Source organism: Onychomys torridus, unplaced genomic scaffold (assembly GCF_903995425.1).
Source record: "Onychomys torridus unplaced genomic scaffold, mOncTor1.1, whole genome shotgun sequence".
NCBI lineage: Eukaryota > Metazoa > Chordata > Mammalia > Rodentia > Cricetidae > Onychomys > Onychomys torridus.
In genome coordinates, this window is record NW_023411966.1 from 1,580 (window position 1) to 12,919 (window position 11,340).

The window sequence follows — 11,340 nt, forward strand, 5'->3', positions numbered from 1 at the left end:
AATTAACTCATATCCTTCTGGGTGTGAGAAAGCCTTGATTTTATAACAGATGTCCAGCATGTGCCTCAGCCATCCAAGCAAGCAAGAGTCTCATACAAAAGCAGAACTTTGCCATTAGCCTGTTTAATTTTTTTTATTATTAAATATGCTTATTTATTAAAATTTTTTTCCATTTTACATACCAACCCCAGTTCCCCCTCCCTCCCCTTCTCCCGCCTCCTCACCTCCCTCCCACTCTGCCCCCATCCACTCCTCAGAGTGGGTAAGGCCTCCCATAGTAGTCAACAAAGTCTGGCATACCAAGTTGAAGGAGAGCCTAGGCCCTCCCCATTGTATCAAGGCTGAGCAAGGTATCCCACCACAGGGAATGGGCTCCAAAAAGCCAGTTCATACACTTGGGATAAGTCCTGGTCCTGCTGCCAGGGACCCCACAAACAGATCAAGTCACATAGCTGTCACCCACATTCAGAGGGCCTACTTAGGTCCCATGTTCTTGACCCCCTCTTCTTTTTTTTTGAATGTCGAATGTCATTTATTGAAGGAGGGAGGAGGTCTTAAATACAGACTTACAGCACAATGAGGGAACCCCGGATGGCAGAAGTTCGCTTCTGATTTTTTTTTTTTTCAGCTGAGGATGGAACCCCGGGCCTTGAGCTTGCTAGGCAAGCACTCTACCATTGACTAAATCCCCACCCCACTCCTGATGTTTTACAATCTTGCATCTAAGCAGGTAATGCCCAATATGCTGGATTCACAGACAAGGAGCTTCCCTTAAGCATTCAGGAAGGTGGAATCTGGTGGGGAATTAGCATAGGGGGAATTAGCATAGGGAGGATATCAAGGTCAGGTCAGCAAGCAAGGCAACAGTTACCCAAAACAGGGGCCACGGACCTACAGTTCCCCCACAACTTTTACTAAAAAATGAGCTTCTGACTTAGGTAGCATGGGACGTCAGCAGGTCACCTTACCCATCATGGAGACACCTGTCCTAGCCTGTTTAATCTTGTGGCCCATTACCTTTTAGAAATAGCTGGGGCAGTGAAATGTTTTACAACAGCTAGCTATTGTTTTAAGAATAGCCCAGCACCAGGAAGTGGTCCGTCTCGGGCAGCTGACAGGGAACATTCAAGGAGGAGGAACTTCCTCAGGACTTTCAGAAGCTACAACAATGTTGAGTTTATAAGCACTGTAAGGTTATCCTCCAAACCTAATGTTCACCATCACACTGGAAATTCCCCTGAGTGGCTAGGGAGACAGTCAGTTTCTCCCTGGAGCTCACTTGCCAGGCAGCCTTGCCTAATTGGTGAAGTCTGAGCCGGTGAGAATGCTGTCTCACAGTAAGGTGAATGGGACCTGAGTGACAACAGCCCTACAAACACATGTCCACTTACAGTGTCCACTGGGGGAGAGAGAGAAAGTCAACAGGACAGCAAGCAAGGGTGTGGGGTACAGCAAATGTCTGCAACCCTTGCACCCTGGGCTCCCCGGGTCTGAAAGTCAACACTGCCCAGCAATAGACGCCATCATCTGAGCAGAGGGTCTTGAGATAGGAAGCAAAGTGGTCAGTGCCAGGGAGCGCTGACACTGGAGTTGGTTACCATGGTACCCAAGCACTCAGGAAGCCCTGCAGCTGGACTCAGGCCACTTCAGCAGAGCTCCGCCTCCCTCTCTGAAGGAGGATGTGAAACCTAGTCAGCTGATTTGTGTAAACCCGTCAGCTGGTTCAAAGAATAGAAACCAAACCCTACCCACACCAGGAAGGCAGTATTCCGATCCAGGACGTGAAGAGCAGAGAGCAAAGACTATGCAGCAGCATCTGGAAGGAAACCCAGGCAGATCAACCTTCACTTACCAGCTGTTCTGATCTCCTCAAACACCAGAACTGGCACTCTGCATCCCATCTGGTTCCCAAACATCCCAGCTTAGAGGATTCCCTAGGAGCTACCCCAGTGACCTTGCTTCCAGAGAAGACCTGACCTCTCAGGAGGTCCACTCACATCATCACTCAGGAGCAGGTATGTGAAGGATTTCTAAGTGCAGCTTGACTAAAAATCCTACTTACTTATGACATGGAAGATGAACTCCTGGCACCAGGGCAGAGGAGCTTGTATTCTGCTTTATTTCGCTCAGTAGGACCCTTCTCTGTCTTCTGCACCACAGAAGACCCCAACCCACCATCAAGACAGCAACAAACTTTTCTATCACCTGTGCATTCCTGGGTCTGTTGCTCTTCTGAGGAGAACTTAAGCTTGGAGAAGGAGGGCAGGCTGTGTGGCTAGATCCTCAGAGTCAATGCTGTAACCTGTTTGGGGTGGGTGTTTGTAGTTGTAGCTGGTGTTTTTATTTGTTGTTTTCTTTGAGACTGGATCACTCTGTGTGCCTCTGGCTGGTCTAGAACATGAAAATCAGCCTGGCCTCCAACTCAAAGAAATCCTTCGACCTCTGACTCCTAGTGCTGAGATTAAAGGTGTGTACCACCACACCCAGCTCTGCTGTAACTGTTTATTTTTTTTACACCATGGGAATCCAGTTCTAGGATCAGAACACCCACTGGTATCACCTAGTGAACAGTGAATCTGTGAGAAGACATGAGCTTTACCTGGACCACCTGTGGAAAAGGAAGGTCTTTGGGTTGGGTTTGGAAGAGGAAGCTTCTAAGTGGTGTTTTTCTCTGTCTCAGATCAACTATTTTATCTGCACTGAGGAAACTATCTCTATGGCAGGGTATAAACTCCTTCAATGATGACATTACTGAGGTTGTGGTTTTCCAAACACTTCAGAGAGTATGCCATGCTCAGTACTGACTTGAGGATCATGCAGAGGTATTTACTATTTTTCTGTAAAATATCATATAATCTTGTTGTTTGATTGCCCACCTCCCTTAAACCTCTTCAGCCTTTCATGATCCCTTTTTGAAACTGTGATCTAACACAGGTACAGACACACATGCTTTTAAGATTAGGTTCACCTGTGAAAGACAATGTGGGATATTTGTCTTGCTGTGATCTGGATTCTTTTCTCTGATCAATGATTCCAGTTATACTCACTTTTCTGAAAATGTCATGGTTTCATTTTTCTTCCCAGCTACATAGAATCCCATTGTGTCTCTGTCATGTTTCCTTTGTCCATTCTTCTGTATACAGATATCTACACTGACTTCATTTCATGCATGTGCTTTCATCTCTGTGGTCTGTTGACGAAGAGTCCTTCAGGTTGAATCAATGGGATTCCTGGGCCAGCGATGAACTTTCTTAAGAAAGTTCATACTTATTTCTGGAGGAGCTGCACCAGCTTCTGACAGTGAACGGTTCCTCTCTCTATGTTCTCATCAGCATTTGCTGTTTTGTTAGTGTGTTTCATGATGGTAGCTATTCTGACTTTGTTCAGATGGAATTTCAAAGCAGCTTTAATTTGTCTTCTCTGATAGCTCAGGCTATTGAAAACGTTTTCAAGTATTTATTGGTCATTTTATTTAGTCTCTTGATGACTGTCTCTACAGCTCATTAGGGCACTAATTGACTGAATTATTTGAGTGTTTACCCTTCCGAGTAACATTTCTTTTGTACATTGTCAAAACATCCAGCCTTCCTCCAGTCCTTACATCCTTTCTGTGTCTCTTCTGCATTACACTGAGCCTTGGAGGGGGTGACACAGACTTCCCACTTCCGGCTGAGCGTTCAGCATTGCTTATTCTCAACTCCATTGTGAGTTACTCTATAGTTACTCCTATAGGGCAGCTTCCATGGCCAGCATAGACAACAGTACTAATTCACGGATACAAACACAAATATTTAGATGGAAAATTGATGGGCATATTATGCAGAATTTCACAAAACCACATTGGCAGCTCCCCCACACCAGAGCCTATGACCACCACAACCACATGGTTTTGATTGCCAAAACAGAGGGTTTTCAGCACCAAAGAGTAAAAGGAGTTTCTTAGATATCACAGTCATAGGAAACCCAGGATAGATACAACAAGGGTCTCCAAATCCTTAAGACCACTTCTTCTGAACATGGGTTGTGCTCTCCAGTTGAATTTGAATAATTACCATTCATGTCAATTATTAAAGTAAAACTGAAAGCCTGAAACTCAACTTACTTGTCATAATATGACCTTATTTGAAGAGACTGACAAAGCTTTGTACTTGGGTAATTTCTTTTGCAGACAAAGGTCTTGCTATCATAGCCCAGGCTGACCTCAAACATGAGCTCCATAGCCTGACCTCCTTAGTGCAGGTGTTATAAGTTTGAATTTGACCTTGAAGAACTCAAAGTGCTCTAAAGAGGAAAATGGTCAAGGGTAAAGGACTCTGAGTTGAGTCAAAATCTACATCCATGCCAGAAGTAAATGCAGTTGAGTCCTGAGCATTTGATTAAAGGGGGGAAAGCCTATTTGCAATGTGGGGCCATTATAGGGGCTCTGCTTTCCCGCTGGCTAGCTCTGTCTGAACTAATTCTTTGAACTTCCTGTTTTTCCTCCCTTTAGTATTATCAACTACTCCCAGTCATGGGTCAGACCTCCTCTTCTACATCACCCCAGAAGGAGGACCCTGTTTTGACCTCCAGCCTTGACTCCAATCTTCAAAATTTCAAGATGGAAACCAAAGTCCTGTCTCAGGAATTAATCACCTTGATTGGATCATACCTAGAGGATGGAAACCTTCAGGGAACAGTTTCTGCCATCAGAGATGCTCTGAGTGACATTGAGAAAGCCCCACTGAACATTGCAGTGATGGGGGAGACTGGGGCTGGAAAATCCAGTCTCATCAATGCTCTGCAGGGAGTGGGGCCTGATGAAGAGGGTGCGGCTGCTTCCACTGGAGTCATATGTACAACCACGGAGAGGACATCATACCCATACTCCAAGTGTCCCAGTGTAACACTATGGGACCTGCCTGGCATCGGGTCCACTGCCTTCCAACCACATGATTATCTGAAGAAAATCAAGTTTGAGGAGTATGACTTCTTCATTATTGTCTCTTCTGGACGCTTTAAACATAATGATGCAGAACTAGCCAAAGCCATTGTGCAAGCGAATAGGAGTTTCTATTTTGTACGAACCCACACAGATCATGATCTAGTGGTTCAAAAACGGTGTCGTCCTCAGAGATTTAATAGAGAGAACGTCTTAAAGGAGATTCGAAATTCCATTTCCAGTATACTTAAGGAAGTTACCCAGCAGGAGCCTCCAGTCTTCTTAGTCTCTAACTTTGATGTGTCTGACTTTGACTTCCCAAAGCTGGAGACCACCCTTCTGAGGGAGCTCCCAGCCCAGAAACGCCACCTCTTCAAGCTCACTTTGCCAACTGTGACTCATTCCACCATAGACCAGAAGAGGGATGCACTGAAACAGAAGGTCTGGAAGGAATCTGTAATGCCAAGAGCATGGGCCACCATCCCATTTATGGGCTTGACCAAAAATGACATAGAGAAGTTGGAAGAGACTTTGAACCTCTGCAGATCTTCCTTTGGCCTGGATGAGGCATCCCTGGAGAACATTGCTGAGGATTTGCACGTGCCACTGGAAGAACTCAAGGCGAACATTAAATCTCCACATTGTTCTCAGAAGAGCAGGGTAAATCCTTAACAGATAAACTATTAGAGTACATTAGCTGTCCTTACTTTTCAAAGGTTTTCCACTTGCAAAATTACTTCATTGACACTGTGGCAAATGATGTTAAAAGTCTCCTTAGCAAAGAAGAGTTTTTTATGGAGAAGGTAAGTTCAATTCAATTCTAACACCTCTCACACTGGGAGGAGTCAATGGGGAAAAATAGGGTTTTCACAGTTGTTCCAGGAAGTACCTTGCTATCTCACTTTGTTGAAATGTTTCACAGTGACTCTAAGGAATTTTGTCAAATTCATTTTCTGCACCTGTTGAGATCTTATGGTCTCTCTGATTGAGACTGTTACATGATGCACTCTTAAGGCTCTTCATTATAAATTGCCTCATTGCTGTATTTTTATTTGCTTTGTTTTTAAGAAGCATTTCCATTAGAAGAAATCCTCCTTGTCTGACTGCTTTTGTTTCCTATGCTTTGGGAACTCTATGTGGAAAAATCTGATCAAGTTTTTCATACTCATTTCCCTTTAGGAGCTCCAAATTCTTCATCTTATATTAAGCTCCTTGGCCCATTTAAAGCTGGCTTTTTGTATAGGATGAAAGATAAGGGTCAAGTTTTAGTTTTGCCTGGAGTCCAGTTTGCCCAGTTCCATTTCAACAATGTGTCCTTTGTGCAGTATTAGTTTTTGAAGACTTACTGAGATGTTGATTGACTGTCGATGCACTCAGTTGGCTGTACATGTTTGGAGACATTTCGGGGTCTTCTCTTCTGGTCAGTTGGTTGGTCTAGGGGCCTGTTTTCATGCCACTGCCATAATGTTTGCTGTGGCTCTGTACTATGCCTTGAAATCAGGTATTATGATGCCTCCTAGCCCTGTTCTTTTTGATTCATATTGTTTGGGCTATTTGCAATCTTTTGTGTGTCCATGTGAATTTTATAATTCCACAGTCTAGTTCTATTTTAAATGACACTGATGTTATAATGAGATTGTGTTGGCTCTGTAGATCCCTATGTGAAGTACAGACACTTTGACAACATTAATGTTGATAAGCTATAGACATGGGAATCTTAGCATCTTTTGGAGCTTTCTTTGAGATTTCTTTCATCAGTGTTTTGAGAGCATCGTTCAATGCTTTCCATTTCCTTGGTAAATTACTGAAATTTGGTTGCTTCTTTCCTTTACCTCACTTTCCTTCCTTCTATCTTTTCTTCCTTCTTTTTTTTCTTCCTTCTTCTCTCCTTTTCTCCTTGGCTTCCTATCTGCTGTGTGTGTGTGTATTGTGGCTATTAAAAATGGACTTTCAAGGTTTCTTTCACAATGTCACTTCTGACTTTCTAAGGCAACTTACATTTTCATTCTAATTTCATTCATCAGTATTCTCTTGGATCTCGTTGAGTTTTCATTCTTATTATATTTCCGGTTCATCTACAACATGGTGGGTTATAGTGCGGCATGTCTACACAAATGTGTCATTATTCATTCCCATTCATCCTTCTATGTTTTAGTCATTCCTTTCCCTACTGCCTTCCACTGTGCCCTTGTGCTTCTCTGGGTCGCTCCCTTTACCCCAGAGTCCCTTCCTCACTTTCTTCTCATATATAATCTCCTGCTCATCCTATGTATTTCCCCCTTAACATTTCTTCCTCCCCTCTCATGTGATTGAGATAGTTGTCATTATTTTTGAAATATTGAACAGGAATTTCGTCCATTTCAATTTCTTCAGAAACTTTTATTAGAGAGCTAAGATCTTTTGTGTGTAACATTGCCTTGGTCATGTTTAATAACTCTTGTCTTCAGTATAGCAATTTGTGCCTCACATGGAAATCTCTCTACTTATATACTGAGTCCTTACTAAGCAACTTCTCCAGAAAAATATGTCTTAGAAGATTAGTCTGTTACACAATATTGGGTTTATTTCTACCCGACAATCACAGTTTAGATGCCATATCTTTATTCTGGTGGCAATTAGTGAGTTTTAGCTCATTCCATTCCATGGAAGAATTGGAGAGAACCATTGTCTCAGATGGTCATGCAAGACTGGGTACTCTCATGCATTGCAAGCAACTATGACATGAATAGTAGAGTGTAAGTAATACATTATACATAAATTTATATTCATTTCTATAGCCACGATGACCAGGAGTTCCTAAATATTACTTCTACATGTGAACCAATTAAGGCCATAGTCCCAACACTAGAGTGGCAGAGAAAAGTAGATCCATAGGACTCATACTATGTGCATGTGCACCTGCACACATGCATGCAGCTTCAAACACAATGTCTCAAAGTATTCATATGAGAGTTTTGATATTTTAATATATTATTCCTAATGATTATAGGATCTATATTGACACCATCCTCCATATCCCTTACTGTTATTGGTGATCTGGCTTTCAACAAGGTGTTTGGCAGAATCACAACTAGAATTCTGTATAACTGAAGCTTCAGGATTGAAATCTTCATACACTAGAATATTGAGCAACAAGCCAGTCTCTCCTGACTGACTACATTTACCTTGTGTTTCAACTGCAATTCAAAGCCCTGTATGTGTTTCTAACATCAAAAGAAAAGAATACGACTGTGGATCTACATGTTCTTCCAAAGTTCTGGTATTTTTACAATTGGTGTTGATAAACTTAGATCTACACTCAAAGCTATCATGAAGTCTGGGTTTGTACAATACATGAAATAGAAACAGTTTTAATGTCCTTGTAAGATTATACTAAAGTAGGAGTATGTGACAGGAACTGCATGTGACCTATAAAGTCCAAAATATGAAATCTGTGGACCTTTGAGGAAAACATGTGTGGCTTCCTAATGGAAACCTGTCTGATCTTCACCCTGTCTCTCCTGCCTTAAGACTCTGTCTCTCTTCCTGTGTTTCCTCTCTGTTCCTGCCCTCTTCCTTTCTCTCCAGGCCTGCTTTTTTCTAATAAAGCTCTGTCTAACTCTGGGGGGTGGGGGAAGAATTGACTCTCTCTCAGAGAAGGGGTTTGGGAACACATTTCTTCAGGGTTCTTAACTTTAAAAAAATAAGGACACTTTGTTTAGTGTCTTCCTTAATGTCACTTTCTTTCATCTTCCTTCCTTTTTCCTTCCTTCCTTTTTCCTTCCTTCCTTTTTCCTTCCTTCCTTTTTCCTTCCTTCCTTTTTCCTTCCTTCCTTTTTCCTTCCTTCCTTTTTCCTTCCTTCCTTTCTTCTTTCTTTTGTTTTTTTCTCTCTCTCTTTCTGTATCCAGTTGGGTTTTTCATTTTTATTGGTTATTTGGTTGAGGTCTACAGAACACAAGAAAGCAGGGACATATGGAGAATTTGCTTACCACTGAGTCTGCTTACTACTGAGACCATCCCCTAGGTTCCCTGTTAAAAAATGATGGATGACATAGATGCATATCTCCTTTCAAATGACTTTTTTATTTATCTATTTTTGAAGTTTTCAAAGATGTACATACTGCATGTTAAGAATACACCCATTAGTCCCTTTGTCCCTAGGAAACAGTTTCACTTCCAATTTCATATCATACATATGTAGAAAACTAACATATCTATGTAAAATCTAAGCCCCATGATTAGAAATCATATTTGTCTTTCGGAGACTGGCCTAACTGACTTAATAGGATTATCTCCAGTTCCATCCACTTTCCAACAAATGACATAATTTGTCTTCTTTAAGTAAAACAGTCTATTACACACAGAGAGTGATGTGTCCAGCCCTCTGTGGGACATGGAAGGAATCTTCTCCACTCCCCACCTCGTGGTCCTTCTCCCTTTATTCACAGACTTCACGAGAGAACTAGAATGGCTGTGCTAAGAGACCAGAGGTCACGAGGGCTGAGAAGCAATGTTTGCAAGCATTCACGTGAGGGAGAGCTTTCCATGGGAGATGCTGTTTAAGAGTTTTGATATGTTGATCTGTGCCCTCAGGGTTTCTACAATGTATGGGTATTAAATTTAAAAAGAGTAAACAGAATTTGAAGATGATTTTAAATAAGAAATCAACACCAGAGGAGGAGACTGTGTGGAGTAAATGGACCTCGAATTGGACAGCAAAGGAAGAGGGAAGCCGTGGGAGAAGTAGAGTCTGAGCAAGAGGGCACTGGACATGCAGGCCAGAAATCTAGCCAGCAGCCAGGAACAGAGAGGAACGTGCTTCTGCCTATAAAGGGACAGAGGACGAAATCCTGCTTTACTGTAGCACAAATCCTAGGCCCTGCTTTGCTATACTAATAATCACGATGTCTTCTTTCTCCTTTATTCAGCCTCTTCTATGGCAAACAGCTACAGGCACACCTTCCAGACCCTCTGCTCCAACGGCTCAGCTTTTGGCATCCAGCTTTGAAAACTTCTTTAAGAATTTCAGGAAGGAAAGCAAAATCCTCTCCGAGGAAACCATCACCTTGATTGAATCCCACCTGGAGAATAAGAACCTTCCAGGAGCAGCTTCTGTGATCAGCGATGCTCTGAGAAACATCGACAGAGCCCCCTGAACATTGCGGTGACTGGAGAAACAGGGGTGGGCAAATCCAGCTTTATCAATGCCCTGAGGGGAGTGAGGGATGAAGAAGAAGGTGCAGCCCCCACTGGGGTGGTAGAGACAACCATGAAGAGAACTCCATACCCACACCCAAAGCTTCCCACAGTGACAATATGGGACCTGCCTGGCATTGGGTCCACTACCTTCCCACCACAAAACTACCTAACTGAAATGAAGTTTGGTGAGTATGACTTCTTTGTTATCATCTCGGCTACACGTTTCAAAGACAGTGATGCACATCTGGCCAAAGCCATCGCCAAGATGAATACCAAGTTCTACTTTGTCCGTACCAAGATAGATGATGATATACGTAATGAACAAGGAGAAAACCTAAGATTTCAATAAGGACGGTGTCTTAAAGGAAATCAGAGAAAACTGTTCAAAGCATCTTCAGAAGGCTCTCTCCAGTGAGCCTCCAGTCTTCTTGGTCTCTAACTTTGATAAGTCGGCCTTTGACTTCCCAGAGCTGGAGACCACCTTACTGAGAGAGCTCCCAGCCCACAAGCGCCACATCTTCATGATGTCCCTGCACAGTGTTACTGAGACTGCCATTGACCGGAAGAGGGATTTCCTAAACAGAAGATCTGGCTGGAGGCCTTGAAGGCTGGAGCATGGGCCACCATTTCATTTGGGGGCTTGATCAGAGATAAAACACAGAAGGTAGAGGAGACCTTGGATCTCTACAGGTCTTACTTTGGGCTGGATGATGCCTCACTGGAGAAGATTGCCAAGGATTTTAATGTGTCTGTGAATGAAGTCAAGGCACACCTCAAGTCTCTCCATTTGCTAACAAGGACCAAAGACATGTCCTTAGAAGAAAAATTACTGAAATACATTGAATATATTTCCTCTGTTACTGGGGGCCACTTGCCGCAGGCCTTTACTTTAGAAAGACTTACTATTTGAAAAGTCTCTTCATTGATACCGTGTCAAGTGATGCCAAGACTCTTCTCAATAAGGAGGAGTTTTTATCACAGAAGCTGGGGTCCTGCGTGTCTGATGACCCAGAATACTGGGAAGCAGCTATGAAGCTATGAGGAACTTACCTTCTGGCTGGCCTTGGGCCCTGACTTGGAGCCTACTATGAAGTAGCAATCATTTGCAGTGAAAGACCAGAGGATTCACCATCCCTTTCCTCTTTCAGAGACAGACTGTCACTGTAGCAAGTGGAAGAAGAGTCGTCAGCAGTGTAAAAACTCATGAGAAAGGCTGTCTCCCATTAAAATATCACATATGAGA

At 42.9% G+C, this 11,340-nt stretch overlaps 1 pseudogene; it reads left to right on the forward strand.

Annotated features, from left to right (window-relative positions):
* Positions 1-1,946: 1,946 nt before the first annotated feature.
* On the forward strand, positions 1,947-11,333 carry LOC118575431 (annotated as a pseudogene).
* The last annotated feature ends 7 nt before the right edge of the window (positions 11,334-11,340 follow it).